The sequence below is a fragment of the Channa argus genome, chromosome 24 (genome assembly GCF_033026475.1).
Source record: "Channa argus isolate prfri chromosome 24, Channa argus male v1.0, whole genome shotgun sequence".
NCBI classification, from domain to species: Eukaryota; Metazoa; Chordata; class Actinopteri; order Anabantiformes; family Channidae; genus Channa; species Channa argus.
This window is the reverse complement of record NC_090220.1, coordinates 271,668-289,827: the sequence shown is the minus strand read 5'-3', so window position 1 is coordinate 289,827 and position 18,160 is coordinate 271,668.

The window sequence follows — 18,160 nt, the reverse complement described above, 5'->3', positions numbered from 1 at the left end:
CACTCTTCTGAATGTCAAAAATGTAAAATTTAAAGCTTAGTGTCCCATTTTTTATTTCAGACTTGTCTGCAGCTAGAGGTACTGTAAAGGACAACTCCTGGGTCAGCTCTTGATTAAATACATCTATGGATCAATTTTTCATCCTCAAAACCCTTTTTTATATGACTTAAGGCAATTACTGCAGAGTTTGCTAAAGGTCTCTTCTGTCTTCCCTTTCTCTGTCTCCCCTTCTTTATTTTCCCTTTGCATAAAGAATTAGTAAAAGGCTGCACTAATAAAAGAGCAGTCAGCCAGCTGACTGATTGAATTAATAAGCGACATAATCACAGCTGATCTCTAAAGATATCTACAAGCCAAATCATTAGGAGCATCGGATGTAGCACACTGAGGAGCATCTGGCTGCCTGTCGCATCTCTGTTGCTGTCAATCCCATATTCACCTAATTGCTTGAGATAGAGGTTTGCAAATTGTCTTAAAGAGACCCCCCTGTATCTAATTGTAGTTTGATTTACTCGAACTCAAATAAAAACTTTGAGATGCATAGTTTGTTTATGCCTGCCATCTTTGAATGTTTCCTGCAGTATGAATCAAAATAAGACAAGAGTTTTAGAGTTTCTCCCACACCTAAGATGATATGAAAAAACACAGATTTGCATAAACTTTATGTATCATTTGAATAACAGAAATACTGCTTTAGCCAACATAACAAATATTTAAAAGTCTTAAAATACTGTAATACTGTAATAACATAAAGCAGGTACATGGAATACAGCAGGTTAATACTCAATGAATCTCAAAAACAAAACAAAAATCTATTCAACTATTCAAGCAAAGTTGTATAAGCAAAATAATAATAATAATAATAATAATAATAATAATAATAATAATAATAATAATAATAATAATAATAATAATAATAATAATAATAATAATAATAATAATAATTTACAATAAAAATAACTTGTGCTCCACATGCATTGCAGTTAGTATGATTCAACCTTTGGATAACCAAACTTCGATAACTGAGAACCTTAACCGATAAAATTACCAAATATTAATAATATTTTGTTTTGCAAACATAAATTGTATTTCTAGCTGAATATTTGTGCAAAAAAGAGTGCACTTTGTCACGTACAAAACTTAGTTTACAAATACCTCAATATCTCAATTTAGTCATTTGTGATCTGAGTTGTGCATTTGTCACTCTCGACTTTTTTTGCATTGTTTAGCTGTGGGTGGAATAAAATGGTCACACGCACTTTATGTAGCGATAAACAGCTTTACACTCACATTAATGCTCAGTTAGCTTTACCTTAGGTTGCAGCAATGTTATTCATTTCCATGATTCCATTAGGTATCGTTATTTATTTATCTACAAGATTCTGGTAAATAATTGCTATTTGTGGTGGAAAGCAGCAGTATGAAAGACCGGCTGATATTCACTCTATTAACTTGTTGACACTTTGGGGTCGGCATGACTCTGGGCTAATGTGGAGTGTGACCGAGCAGAACCATCTTCATTATCCCGCCATAATGTTTCATTGCTTCAGGCTTGTGCACTGATAGCCACCCACCCACTTCTATCTTCTATCTGACTCTGTCTTGCTTCTTTTATTGCTCCGTGTCTCCATCTTCTGTAAATGCATGGTTATGAACTATTGCTTGCCATGTAACGATTTTTTTTATAAACAAATTTTCTCTGGCAGATTTCTACTTTATTCTACCCTCTGTCCATCCATCTTCTCCTTCTGGTTCCATCGTCTCTCTCAGTGTCAGAGCTTTATTACATCATCTTTCTTTGCTGTATTTGCACTCATATTTTTTCCTCTCATTTTGCTTTGCCTTGAAATGTTGCCATGTGTCTAATCATGCTGGTCTGGTCGCACACCAGGGGAGGCTAGTCTTGTATGACTTTTAAATCTTCACAGTGTTGTTGTGGAGAATCAAGCCTTCTCTGTCAGTAATTTCCTTTTTCCTCTGACTTATCTTTGTAGTACATTGACGTTTTTCTGCTAATTTAGAGTAACGAAAGAAGGCAGTGTGTCTCTTGATATCTGAAATAATTTATGATTGACTGCTTCTAGAAAATCTAATATCCATGTGAGAACAACAGTGTTCTAAAACTCGAAACAATTGCATGCTGTGCGTTTAACAGTAATAAAATTGGACGCTGGGAAGACCGTGGCTTTTAAGACTTGTCCCAGTTTGATTTTTTGCATTTCTGATTCTTATTGTAAATCATTACACAGGGGGCCTAGAGGCTCAGTGGTAGAGCATTGGGTTGGGATGCAGAAGGCTGCAGGTTCAAATCCCACCCCTGCAGGTGTGGCCCCACTCATCCACCAAGGGCCACTTTGGTGCCGGTCCCGAGCTTGTCTAACATGGGAGGGTTCAAAAAGCGTATGCCAAATCAACATGCGAAACACATTCCGCTGTGGCGACCCCTGAAGGGACAAGCTGAAAGCCGTTGATCTTTTTATTGTAAACCATTACACATGGACTAAACAGCTTCAATAACATCAACCAATAGAAGAATGACAAATAATATGAAGCTGTCCAGAAGAATCTTTCACTGCGGTTCCACTCCTTCCCCAGACTGTGATGTTGTCACTTGTACTGTCAGGCACTCTTATGTCATACTGTGTATGCATAAAAGCAAAAATGAATTGCATTTAGTTAAACAAATGAAAGAATGAGGAAGAAGCATAAACATAAAAATCAAACAGGTGCAAAATGATTGATTTAAATCAGAAACATGACCTTTAAAACACATCTTCCCAATTTTCGTCCAAATTTCCTCACTCTCTCCTCTGTCTAATAAAGCATAAATGCTGCATCCTGGTGTTTGAATGGCAACCCATTTTTCTGTTGGATTCAGTGCCATTGTTTGAGAAAATAAATGGATCTTTAAAACTTGTTTTTTTTTTCAGGAAAATACAAGAATTGGTGATTGAACTGAACTGAACAATACCTGATGTTAGTGGAAAGTAAAGAAAAGAGAAGAAGGCAAGGTATTGTATTAGCTGTAATCATTTCCTTTGAAATTAAGACGCCACTGGTCAAAGTAAGAAACTGATTATACAAATGCTCTTTATGGACTTTAATCACTAATCACTACTTACGGGCCTAAAACTATGACACATGACATAGTCACAACAGCTGTTGTGACTATGTCAACACATTCTGCTGCAAGTTCCCTGAGCTCTCAGCAAGTGAGTGTGACAAGATGAAGACCATACTCCTGTTCTCAGCTATGATTGGTGGACACCACAATCCATTTTCCCTTGAGGTCAGTCATGTTAGAACTGATAAAGATGAAGTTCAGCTGGATTGAAAAAGGTCTGGGTGACCTCTTTCTGAGGCATTACCACAATTCCTTTACTTTATAGTGCTGGTATTTTGTACATAATGGAGTTATAACCACAGACAATGTAATATGCCCTTCAAAAATGTTTTGTTGTATAAAATTATTGCAAACCCTGTTTATAATTTGTTGTTATTCACTTACATTCATAATAGTCTTCAAAGTCCATCAGTGTCCATAGTAGTTATTTAAGGAAGGACATTTCATAAATTAAATGATTTTGTAATGCTAAAGAGAAAAATGCAAAAAATAAATAAATAAATTGAGAGGATCCACAGCTATATTTTCACGACTATGAAGACACAGCATCAAAAAGATGAAAGATTAATGATGATGATGATGATGAATTAATGGTATTGACTGCTGTGATTGGTACCTTTTAAGTGCCCATAATACAAATTTCACATGCTGCAGTTGGCTGAAAAGCCACAAAGGGCTCTATAGCACTTGGCTCCATCGCATAGCTGATGGGTTTGCTACAGTTAGCAATGCAGGAGTAATGCCTGCATTATCACTGAATGATTTAGTAAATGAAAAGTGTGTGTTGTTCTAGTCAGTAGCGAGAGCTGTTTGACATTGTATGCCCATTAAAATCCAATGGGTCTAGACAGAGAAGTTGTGGCTGGTTCGTTTTAATTTCCCTAAACCATCTTGAACCACTGCAGTTTTTGAACCTACTTCAGTTTAAGTCTTTGACTGGTTTCTGTGCTATGATTAACATAGCATGGGACCTGTAGTTAATCAAAGCCTTTCTTTCTGCTTAGCTGTCATGCACACAAATTCCCAACAGCACATCCTTATTAGCCCTGAGTTTAAAGCACACCAAAGTCAAGTGACAGGCCCTCCAGGTCCTCCAAGAGCAATTCTTAAGAAGTGTTTTCTTCTGTCTGTCACACATGGATCTGAGCTGATGACTTTGCATCTTGTCTCTGAGCGTTTCTCCTCCTACCTTGCCATCTGTGTTCACGGAGTAATGATTTCAGTAGAATTGGGTGTTAGCCGTATGTGTGGCAGCTGCACTAATTTAGACCCAAACAAATCCAGATTTGAGCATGAGACAGAGCAAAAAATGTTCCCAGAGCCACTTTTGTAATATCAGATGATAAACACTTGTTCTGCTTGTTTCAAGATAATATAACTGGGTTTCAAAGTTGATGTTACTTACACACACATAGATTGAAACCACAGGCTACATCCCAGACACCAAGTCATTACTGTGACAAAAGATAAGTTACTAACGTTACACGCAAAAGCTGTCAGAAAAAAATATATCACATACAGTACCGATATCTGAAAGTTCTCATGTTCAGCAGCAATGTGTTTGTACTTAGAGTGAACTCTTAAAAGATGATTGAAAAATGGTGTGCTAAGGGAAAAGATAATTAATTATAATATTATATAATAACAATATGTATTTAAAAACTAATATTTGAATTCTAACTTTTATATCTCATTATTTCTATATTAGCTTTGCCACAATTTGTTTTCTTTTATTCTTTTTCAGAACGGTACACTTGATTTGACTTGTGTGTCAAAAACGTGAGATTTGTATTTGATTTGACTTGAAGCTTAGAATTAAAAACCTTTTAGATTGAAGTTGGGTCTGGGTACAATCCCATACAACTCAGTAATGTAACGTATACTGTGTATAAACATTGTTCACTGCATTTTAAAAGCCAGATCGAACGCAGCTTTCAGAAACTACAATTTGACTGGAGATTTTACTCTAATGATCTTAAGACATACTTCAAACTTGCTTCAGACTCCTGTGGATGCGTAATATACTCTTCATAATCTGTTCCTTAAACTCTCATGAATCAAAGGAAATATGAGGCTCTGTGTAGGTCTGTCTCCTGCAGTGAGTGCCTGCAGATGTGCTTGCACAGGAGCTTATTCTGTTATTCTCTGGCTGTGACAGAGCAGATGGATTATTCAATGGTGTAATGAATGACATGTCAGAAACATTCTGCTCCGCTGTTGGGCAGAATGATTTGACTCTGTCTACCTATGCCTAGCTATACGTTGCTCTTATTGATCATGATGAGGTTTTCTCCTCTCCAGGTATTACAATATTCATCTGGGACAGATGCAGATCAAAAGAGTGAAAAGAGGTCTACAGTTTTGGACGCTGAGAAATTATGAGCAGAGGCAGCCACAAGAATCAAATGGCTTTAAGAGAAGTAGACAATTTAAGTATCCTGGGATGTTCTGGTCTTTGTTATGAGAAGTGACACATCAGGAGCAGTAACCACAAGATGCGGGGAGAAGGACTATGTTTTTTTATCGTTGCAACCTCTTTTAACGACAGTGCAGGAGATTCTAAATAAATAAAACTTTAAACTCATAAGAGTTGTATTCAACTAAAACTTTACTATGACCCTGACACCCTTTAGTCTTGTGTTTAATTCGTCTGGACTTCAGCTCTGACTTCCAAGAGGCTGTCCTGGTTGTCTCCCTTCTCTTTGTCTCTAAACACAAACTCCACAGTCAGAAGGTCTGGGGAGGATTGCACACCCTGAGTTCATTTCTGTGTCTGTTTGCTTCCTCCTTGGAGTTTAGTATAGCAGAAAGCCTGTCTCTCTCCAAACTCAGCCTCCCCTGATGTGCGACCTCAATTACAGAAGCGGAGAGATTATGGGTCGGAATTAATACTACTCTTAATCTGCACACGCTCCTCTCCAACTCCCTCTATCTGCTCTCACCCACCGTCTTTAGTGTCTTGATTGAATGCCAGTTTCATTTAATAAACACAGGGCAGGTTGACCACTCATTCCTCCATCACTCTTCCTTTATGTAGCTTGTTTTTTTTTGTCACATGTGAGCAGACATCCATTTCCTTTGTAAAAAGCCTAAAGAGCAGACTTTTTTTTTCACCAAACACATATACCACAACAATTTTTGTACAAGTCTTTCAGTTTCTTACATTTTTCAGACTTTGTCAGATATTTTACCAAAAATTATTTTCTTAATGCACTCAGTAACTTGTGCTACTCCTATACAGTCTTTATCCTGGCCAAAACTTGTTCATATTATAACTGATTGCACATGCCAAGAGCACCAACAAGACATATAAACATCACTTTATCTAGATGCACAATAATTATTCTATTATTCTGACATCAGTGTTACAGCTGTGAAAAAATTTCGGTACTACTGTTTCTTCAAAGTTTTGCTACCTGTTGTCCAGGGATATCAGCTATAGGCTGCTCAGTCAACAAGTTACATCACAAGCACACTTACATATGAAGTGTAGTGTATATTATTACATTTACTTTATAACATTTATGCGCATACAGAGTCATTGAATTTGAGACACTGTATCTCATTTCTGCTGCACTTTGACATGTTGTTTTCTGGTTTAGCACCTTCTTTACTTCCTCACTTACTTAGACATGTGTTTAGCATACAGTATGGGACACTGTCAAGGTTATGCACTGCTTGAAGTGCAAGTACTGTATGAAGAACCATGTGGTATACTATAATATTTAAAAAGCCTCACTGATTTCCTGCTGGGTGTTTCTAGTTTCTATTTCATGCTTCATACTCTTTTGTGTTAGCTATGTGTTTAGTACTATGTTTTTATATATTCAAATGCTTGTCTTATCAATAGCATATCATACACTTTGTGTCTGACTTGGCTATTTCATGTCTCATCTTGTTTTTTATGATTATCATATGCTGTATGTTTTCTTGTTTTAATAGCTGTTTAACACCTGGCCAAGGGAAAAATAAATAAATTAGCCTTTAGGCTATCACTGGTAAATTTACAGTGATGTTGATTAATGTGCTATGTCCCTGCAAAAAAACTAAAAATCTTTTTTTAGAGTGGAAAAGTTAAACAGTGGTGTGTAGTAAAGACTATAAACACATTCACGTAAGGTGAACATAAATGTTTTTTCTGACTGATTGCTATTGTTTAAATTAGCACTGTTACCATATGAAGTCAATGAAGTGAAAACTAAATAGCACAGAAGCAGAAATGCATAAAATTCTAGGTAAATCACATGACCATTTCCTGGTATTAACATTGAGATCCACATACATGGTTCTATTGTCATGAATGTGATGTTTTCATATACTTGCAAAAACAAAATTACAATAAGTGGCTGGATTTTATGATGTTATGGCTACAGAGCAGCAGAGTGTCTGTTTGAGTGTGTTTGTGCATTTACATTAGTGTCTGAGTTTATGTGTGTATGATCTAAGTGCACGGGGGTGGGGGTTGGATAGCAAGGGGAGAAAGTTAGAAAAAGAAGGATTTACAGCTTTAAAGCCCTCGGTTGCATCTTTACCTCTGAGATAGCACATCTCCCCATCTCCATCCTCTCTTTCGTTCCCATTCTTATATTCCTTCATCCCCCTGTAATTCTCCTCATTCCCAGGCATTTCAGTGTGTTCTTTCCCTCCTATCAATCTCAACCGAGAGGACCAGAGATGAATCCATTAAGTTGCATAATTTAGCCGCAGAGCAAATGTCTCCAGAATAGCCTCTGCCATTGTACATGTTTCTATAGAGAGGAAGTGCTTTTGTGTAAACCTCATCCTACCAGACTGTTGGCTTTTTAAGTCTGACCACTGGCCCTGGTGCTGTCAAAGGGCTAAAAAGCTGCGAATCAGCTGACCTCTGCCCTGAGATAACCTTTACTAAAAATCACCAACCATAAAATAGGTATAATTAACTGGTTGTGCCATGTGCCAAAATGCTTTGGACCTGGGTGTACTAATAAATTTGGAAGAACAAAGGGCTGTCGGTCTAACAGATATAAATGTAATGACGTCTTCACTCTGTGGGCGGCATTTATAACATCATAACTATAGCTCTTTGTGTGTGTTTGTGTGTAGGGGGACTGTAGCAGCATGCTTGTCTTTTCCATGTTATATGAATGTCTGCTGGTGTGTCTAATGTGTGTATGTGTGTGACATAGTGTTTAAGTAAAAGCACTTTAAATCTCAAGGTGGATTTTAAAGCTCAAGGTGAATTATAACAGAGTGAGAGTTGATGGTTTTTAAAGGGAGTAAGATTTTACAGCCATGGTTGTGGCTCAGTGGGGCTGTACACAGGCACAGTGGTTGATGTTCATCAGGTACTGTATAATATTTACCATATTCACCATGCTAATTTTGCTAAATAGCCTCACACACAAAGTAGCTGTAGTGATGGGGTGTCAATAATGCTGCAGGTTATTTCATAAATGATTTGACTGATTCAAAATTGATGATTACGAAAAACAAAATGTCAGCGATTTAATAAATCTAAGGGCAAATATTTATTGTTTGCTGGATGATTTGACTTAAAACAACAAATGTAAAACTTATTGAATGGGGACCTCATGGAGGCAGTAGAGAAAATCAGGTATTTCACAATATCAGTACTTTCTGGAAAGAATATATGTACAAATATGTTCATTGCAACCAGTAGATGTTGAGGAATTTCAATTGATATAAAGGGGAATTAGTTATTTAGACATTTCTGTTCAAATTGGCCCAATCACCCAAAAAATATTTAGACATTCTGACTTTGTCGTGCCCACTTTCAGGATGGTCAAAGCCACAAAGTCAATAAAGGAGATACTGACAAATGATATGGAATGTAATTTCTTCATTAAGCTCAATGAAAATGTCAGGGTTGGATTTTATGAAACAATTTCACCACATATCAGCAATACATGATGTACCAGGATAAAACAAAATACAAAATGAGCAAATAATCAAACACTGACTAAAATTCCCACTTCATCATGCATGGTAATTTGTTCAAAAAAGGTTTCAAGTATATAAAATTAAATGTTGGTGCAGGTGATATGGCAGCAGTGGTGCAGAATAGAAATCTCTTGATTTTGCCTGAATGTGGTGTCCTGGCCTCAAGCACTAATTCAACTAAATTCAGAGTGATCAAAAGCAATTTGAAAGTGAAGTAGCTTACAGCGTGTTAATTATGCTTTATATTACTGAACCTGCTATTTTCCATCATTCAAGGTGATTGTGAGAACATTACTTTGCTTTCACATCACACTACTAAGATATTGTCAAACTCACTTCAGACAGTGTGGAAGAAAATGCAATGTGAGGTATTTTCTTTTATTGCATTAATTTGTCAAATCATGGCGACTCAATTACCCACGATGGCTCCTGACTGCCAGCAGAGTTGACAGTCACTTGGCTGCAGACAATGATCACAAACTGCCAACAAGAAGAGGGTCAACTTTTAACCTCAGATGGAAGTTATCGTATTTAAATGTTATCTTTTTCTAAATGTTTCTTGAGCTAATGGTATTGATCCATTTCTTTCCATAACTCTAACCTTCTTTATCCCCCATCCATTTTTGCTGACATTAACAACTTCCAGCTGATGTCAACTATGTTATGGAGAGATTTATAGTCCGTCTGTCACATTTTCGACTGAGTTCTTTCCGTTGAACATGAAAAAAAAAAACTAATTTCAGTGAGTTCTTAAAATAATGAATAGAGATTAAAACACGCTGAGCTTCATTTAGCGAATCTGTAAACAAGCTTTTGATTCTGGTCACATTCTGCATGCTGCAAATAATTTACTGAAAGTCAGATTTTCTCATTCATGAGTAAATTATGTATTTTTTTAATTTGTGCCTAAGCAGAGTGGGTGCTGCCACTTTTTTCATGCCACCACTTAATTACAGCTATGTTTTATATTCACAGTCCTCAGCACTGTGCATCCTGAAGCATGAAGGTTTAACAGTGCAAAACTCTCACTCACCTTTTATGCTTACACTGACAGTCCTGCCCTGTCCACTGCCAGACTCATTCATTGACTGAGTTTTATCATTAGAGCCATTCTTGTTTTCAAGACATACATCAAACATTTCATCGTAATTGTCCTCCACCTTCACTCTTTCTATCTCTCTTATTTTCAAGGGTGGCACATTATGCCATTATAATGGAGAGTGCAATTTGGACAATGATGATGTGTGATTACATCCAAAAACAAATGCAATCACATGGAAAGAAATTACCAATAATGTTTTAATATTATAGTTGTTCTTCTTTGTCCTTACATACTAAGACTTCACCTCAGGTCTAATTTTGAAGCGCATTCTAGCTTCTGATAGTTATTCATTGGACGCTGGGCTTCACCCCCCACCGCCCTCTCTCTCAGGAGTATCACTGCTGTCAGCCTTTCTGGGCCTCCTCTCTCCATCTGTTGCTTCGTGTCTCTCACTATGTGGTCTCTCACAGAGGCAATTCCTCTACCAACACTCCATGAACTAACTCAGCTCTCACACTTTTTCTCATGTGCCCAGTTTTTTCCATCTTTGTGTTTGATAGAGTCTGTGGGAATTGCTCCTCTCTCTTGTGCTTCCCCTCATCATTCTGTTTTTCCTCTAGGATCCTTTACTTATTCAGCCAGCAGTTGTTCTTTGGCTGAGACTCATCTCCCCCCCACCACCTCCTCCTGTGTATCCTAGGATCTCCTACATTCTTAGGTGTTGGTTTTGCATAAAAATGTTTCCAAGTGGTCAATGTAACAGTTCAACATTCAGATTTTTCTTCCAAAGATGATGATCTGCAGCACTGAGTTTGCATATTTTAGTACTGTCTGCATGTTCAGTTCAGCTTTTAACATTGGACCTTTGGCACAAAACACTGGAGGGCAAAACTAAAATATGTGCGCTAATGATTCAGCATTCTCATAGGAGACATTTTAACATCACATATGTGTAGTAACTATTTTACTGCTAAAAATGTGTCAACTATTTTATTTTGCAATATGGCAAATATATTTGAGTGAATATGCCATATTCACAGGCTCTTTCTCATAACATTCAATATGATATTTTTCACCTACACTATAATAATAATTGCTTCTGTATGTTGTGATTTTGCTGTAGCAAACTGTCCACAGAAAACGCAAGTTCTGTTTAATACAGCCTGTAAAACAATTTTAATCAATTTTAACCCAAATAAAACTCAAACAAACAACACTGTTGTATTTTGTTCCACGCAGTTTTCTCAACCTGAAGATTCATAATCACCTCTTGTAGGTAGAAAATTTGCTTAGGACTTACACGGTTAGTACGGTTTTTAATAGTGTTAATATTTAACAAGTACCTGAATTACGAAATCAAACCCAGAGTGGGTTATTTTTACAAGTTGTGTATGAAACTGAAGATAAAAGGTGAATTTAGTTTACTTTACCACTTCCATACAATTAATGTTTAGGGAAGCTCCATTTATGAAATCCTTAATTTCCTCAACATAGCGAGTGTTTGTGGGTGTGTGTGAGCAGGTCACTTCCCTTAATTATACCAACCTGACAAGGACAGAGAGGAATATAATGTTGCATCATCCCTCATTAAAATCATAATGGTGGTGTCTGTCACTTTCATTACATATCAGATAGATAAATGAGTTTTAGACTAATTTGGACCACATATAGTTAGAGCCACATCAATAGTCACTCTCATTTGTTTAAGTTGTACTACTTCCCATTGCACACTCACTTTCTGTACATGGCTTGTTATTCTATTTTTATTGTATTATATTCTGTCTCTATGTGCCTGGCAAGAAACTGTTTTTCTGATTCTGATTCTGATTAAAGGAACACTTCATTGTTTGTCCACTTTATCTCCATGTTTTAAGTGTGTCCCATTGTTGATAAAATGACCTGTGGAAAGCATGGACTAAAGTGTAGTCTGTACTACACTTTAGTCCATGCTATCATATTGGATGTTTAGCAATGGTAGTTTAACAATAAAGAGTCATGATCATATTATTTATGTCAACTTGAGCAACTCTACAGACAAACTAAATAATATTCACCCAGCCAAACAGAAAAGCTCTTGTTTTTTTTAAAATCACATTTAAATGCAAGGTTCTTTGGCTTCTTGTGATAAAGATGATCACATTCAGCAAAAAGAGAATAATAGTAAATTCAAAGTTAAGAAATATGTTCAAATGTAAGTTTTACTGCTTGCCCACTCAGTATCTAAATTATGTTTCCAAAGGCCTAAATACATTTAGATTTTCACTACCATGCATTTAGATTTCTTCTCTCTAGAGGCCAGGCAAGAGTTTAGGGAGATTATACAGTGCAGCCTTAAATGCTAAACAGCATGAAAAACATGAAAACATGAAAACCTTGCTGTCTTATTGAGAAAGAAATAAAGCTATTTGAGCTAATTATGAAGTTTATGTCTTTTAAGGGTAATGTGAAATAAAACAAACAGTATCAAAGCCTAAAGACTCAACAGTCAAAGTTGTAGGAATATTTCAGCAGGACACAAATGTAACTGAAGAGAAGGAGCCAATACCCACAGTCAGAGTGCAGACATGATGCGATATTGCAGGGCAGGTGCAACACGAGCCACAAGGCCGCGGGGGGAAACGAAATGGTAATGGAACACATACAGGAGGAGGCACTGAGGCTTTTCCACACAGGCTCTTAAGCAAAGCAGGGTCATAGACTGATCTGTGAGGACATGAACAGAGCTGTGAAGAATAATACATCTGGTTGGAACCAAACCATTTCTCAAGTCTGTTTAGTTAGAACTGCTGCAAAATCCTCCTACTACTCCGTAAGCACTTAATTCAGCAAATATATTAAAAAGTCAAGACCTGAAAGGTGCTCTCTTCCATTTCATACTGAAGTATTCTAGATCTTTTGACAAAACCTTCCTCACACAGCAGCCAAAGTCATGCTCACATCACTGAAAATGATCCAGTGCCCCACTGATTCACTGACTTTTACCCGCTGTAGTGTCATGTATACTGGGAACCTGGTTACCAAAATTGGGGTAGGGGATTAGGGGACTAGGGAAACCTGGTTTCCCGAGGTGGATTTCTGTTGGAGAACGCCGATTACTCTGCCATGTATACGCAAATCCAGGTTTCTAATCGGCTTTCTCCAGCTGCGCATGTGCGTAACAACAGGCTGCAGACAGTAAGGTGCCACCAGGTGTAGCCCTGCCCAGCCATCAAGGGCCACCTTAGCGCTGGTCCTGAGGCCAGATAAAATGGGAGGGTTGTGGCAGGAAGGGCATCCGGCATAAAAAACTCATTCCAAATCCACGTGTGGAACACATTCCGCTGTGGCAACCCCTGAAGGGACAAGCAGAAAGCCGCTGATCTATGGTTGTATGGTTGTGTATCACTGCAGGGCAATGTTTACATTCATAACCCCCACAGTGAAGCTGACAACTGTCCATAAGGAAGAAACTGTCAAAAGTCACTTTTCAAAAAACATTTGCCCACTCAGTCATCTAAGGTGCATTCAGTGAGGTTTTGTTTTTCATCTTTACCATATATGTGTGTCAGTGCTGAGAACATACTGTTAGATTTCATTTTGCTAACAATGGCAAAATAATTGTGTTTTCCAAAGTCCCAGATTATTACATTAAAGAAAGTAGTAAGATATTCAACGGTAGTGGATTAGAAAAAAAACTTTAAGCTATAGATATATGGGTGGTATAAAAGGTCTCAGGTAGCTTCTAACCTACAGGTGTAGAATGTGGAACTTGTAGACATTTGATGAACTTGTAGACATGAGACTTGTAGACATGTGATGCTGGAGATCTATGACAAATATATATATATACATAAATAAATATATATATATATATATATATATATATATATATATATATATATATATATATATATATATATATATATATATATATAGCAAGTAGCCATAATTTTAATCATCCATCATGACAATAACTGGAGGTGGGAGGAAAGAGAAATGTCATGGCAGGTGAAAGCAAGCATGCTGACATTTTAGCTGCACGCACACATTGCCTGACTGTTTTTTTGCTATGCTTACAGCAACCATAATATTTTTCAGTTGAAAATTAGCCTAATCATAATGTACACTAAAAAACTGTTTTAATATGTGTTGACATGGGGAGTGAGCTCCAATAATGTGACTATGTAAACATATTTGTGTCACATCAACATATTTAACACACACACACAGACTACCAATCATTCACCAAATAGAGGAATGATGTGTCTGTGCCAAACAAAACATAATATTTAATTAAGATCATCAACTTGGAATCATCAAACAACAACTTTTTGATGATTTGGACGTGGCTATCTGTACAGGCCTGTTGTACCACAGCTTTTGAGGCTTAATTCACTTGTTCAATAAGATAAAGAGGTCTGAAACAACTCAGTCAGACTTGGGAGCTGTCTGGATAATAAGAAGAAAGGATGAGATGAACATGGCAGTGAGGAGAATGTAATCTGAAAACTGAACGAAACCGTAAAATAGTGGAGCTTTACGTCAGGCATTTTCTTATTCTTCCATTGGATCTTACGTAAATCTGGACCTGCAGGATGTTGTACAACAGCTCATTTTCAAACCACCAAATTGTAGCAATACAAACACATTTGCTTTGTTTTCTTAAAAATATTATTTGGGGTTTTTACTACACAATTTGTTGAAAAATGTCATTTTTAATTACAGCAAGACAAAACAACAATTGCACAAGCTGTATGTCTGAGTAAACCAAAGAAGGACAAGAAAAAATATGGACAAAGGTTGCAGATGCTTGCACTAATTTCTCATTTCTGATGTCTTCTTAAAATATTTTTTTAGCAAACAGACAAGAACACAAAGTTGCGGTTGAATATGAAACTCAAATTCACTCATATTCATATTCAAGTGTTATTCATTTATTCACTTTATCTCCTGGAATTGACCATGAGTCTTTTATTTACTTCAGCAGATACAGTGAGGTTTTAATGTGTCAACTTCATGTCAGAACCACACACACACATGTACAATTTAGATATGTTGTACTAAGTAACGAACTGGCAGCATCGTGTCTTTATAATGTGACCATAGACCATAGTGCTCTTGTAAATAACAGACTATAGAAAATCAAGCAATATAGAATTTTAAATACAATACAAAAAACATTAAAGTAATTGCAGGAAGCTATCAAGCATGTCTGCAGTTTCCTTATGTTAACACTTTTACCCTGTGGTAAGCGGTGGTTATTTCTCACCTCACACAGACTTAGCTCACTTCCAGTTACAGATTCACAGAGGACCATTCTTCTTTCTCACATGCAATCACCATAAACTGTAAGTAGGCCCGTTTTCTTTGCAAAATATCAGAGCACATTACAATCAAGGTCTCCCACACATGGATAGAAATAATCACGTGTCATCAATTTTTACTTGTCTGACAGAAATCAGCCTCACAGGTATCTACAGGTGTGGAGAGTTTACATTCCTGCAGAACATTTTTAAGCCACAAAATGTAAGGTCTGTGTATTTTATGTGTTTGTGAATAACATGTATCTATAGGTACATTACAAACTATGTTAATTTGACTGTATATAAGCCAGATTACCACAATAGTGACCCATTATGTACTTTGTCAGGCAAAATAATGATTGAACATAAAGGTTAGGCTACACTACACAGTAAACATTCCTATTTATGGTGATTTGGAGAAGAGAAACTACAGAACCTAACAACATAAAATTTGATTTTATCATGTCTGAAAATACCTTTTAGTGCAGCCAAGCTAATTAGAATGGTCATATTTTACAAAATTGCACAATTCCTTTGACCTACCTGAGTAGAAACAAAAACAACACAGACAAAATGTACACCTAATTGGAAAAGGAAATCAGTCGCAATGTCTGAAGTCAGATTTTGCAGAATGTTATTAATAATTTCTCACTGCAGACATTTTGACTTGTCATAGTCAGAAAAGCAGAATATTTTGCACTTAAGTGATAACTAATATCAGGGTGATAAAGACACTCTAATGAATATGCCATTCTATCTTCATCCCCACAAATTATACTGCATACCTGAAGCAGAACACAACATGTGTGTTTGTATTTGGCTCAATTACTCAAACTTACACATCAGACTGAACAGCAAATTGACTAGTATATTTCATTATGTATCACTGTCTGACAGGTATTTACAATTCTTGCTATTATACAAAGCTCAAGCTATTCATAAATTAAGCCATTGTGGCATTGCTACAGCCCAGAATTGCTTTTTAAAGGTTTGTTCACTGTGCTACACCGAAGACAGAAATATGAAATTTAGTGTGTTGTAAGAGGAAAATGTACTCGAAATGTTTCCAGTGTAAAATTCACTTTCTAACAACTTCCTAACTTGCTGAGAGCAGGTGAGTGCTGATAATTTGATAATTATACATCATATCAGCTCTGAACTATATATGAAGTTTGAGTCTTTTAGCTGCAGAAGGTCGAGATTATTGCAGTGTTTTCTTCAAACATTCAGCTGTCTCAGATCAGGGGAAAGTAAGTAACTCCAATGGCTCCACTACTCAAGTAAAATTTTGAAATACTTTTCTTGACTAGTTCAGTTTTACATAGGAGATGTTTGCCCTAATGTTTGTTACTTGGTGCCTTGGGACATTTTTTTTGGGCTCTCTAAGATCATAACATGACAATTTAGCCCTCGTGGCATTATTAGAGCATGCAGGTCAAAATTATTAGATCTAATTTAACTAAGATCAAGCTTTATGGGTAAATCTTTTTTATGTTTATAGTGCACAGTGGCATCCACAGTATCTGTGTATCTCTGTGGAGACACATTAATGAGAAAAACATTAACACAAGAGCACACAATATTAGAAACTGTCGAGGCACTAAGTGGGTGATCTGATTAGACTGTGGAGTTTCTTGCTGCACAAATTATCATATTAATAAGAAAAGCTAATTTTCTTTAGTGCTTTCATATTCTGAGTTCATGCCTGAGTTCATATTAATACATGCTATGTAAAAGGTGAAGACAAGCACTGTATGTTTACATACGATTATCTGCAAATGAATGCACTGATTTACTTAATTAATAACCAAATTAACATAACTGCTTATCTTTTATATATATTATGAGGGCAGTGCTGGGATATTAAGCAGCTCAAGAGTCTCCTGGGGCAGCACAGTAGCTGAGTTGTGATTACTGTCGACTCATGGGAAATGGGTCCGGTGTTTGAACCCAAATACAGCTGCACTGTACTCTTCCATGCAGCCAGTGACTCCCATTTATTTCAATATGAACTTCAACTAGCACACTTGTCAAATTTGAAGAAGTCTGCACTACATTACTTCATATCAGTAGCGTAACCATAACGTTTCTGCAGTGGTCCATGATGGAAAAATGTGTGATTGTAAACATAAAAAATGAATACTGCTTTACATCTCAGCCATCAACACAGACAACACAGGCAACCAAAGGAAACAAGATTAAACTACTTGTAATCTTGGTTTCAGAGGGAGCTCGAGGCTAGCTGTCTCACACCTTAATCCATCATATGCAGGAAAATTTGTCAAATCTAGTAATAGTGACAAATTAGAAATGTATCACAACAAAACACCAACTTTAAGCAGCAAAAATGTTGAAAACCTTGGTCAATAAAAATGACTATCACCACTGCTCTAGAGCCACACCACTAGCATAACTAAAATGAGCCAACTCTTGAAACTGCGATCCTTAACAGTGAACATCAAGTCATTAACAAGCCCATTTCACCGAGGATAGGCATGGGTGTAGAATATTAAATAATTAATGACGGCTGGATTCTATTTAGCAGCCTCAATTTGATGATGCTGGAATTGTGCGTGCTTTTCCTCAGGGAGATTAAAAAAGCATAACTTTGTAGACAGTTGGCTGAATTTGGACATAAAAACAAAGTTTCTGAGCTCTCATGCTGTACTTTTTATAATTAAGGCACAAACTCATGCCAGGTTTCATTACAGCCATTCCCCACCCCTCCCCCAAACTCATTCCACTGTAGCTTGTTCCTGCCACTGTGGTGTC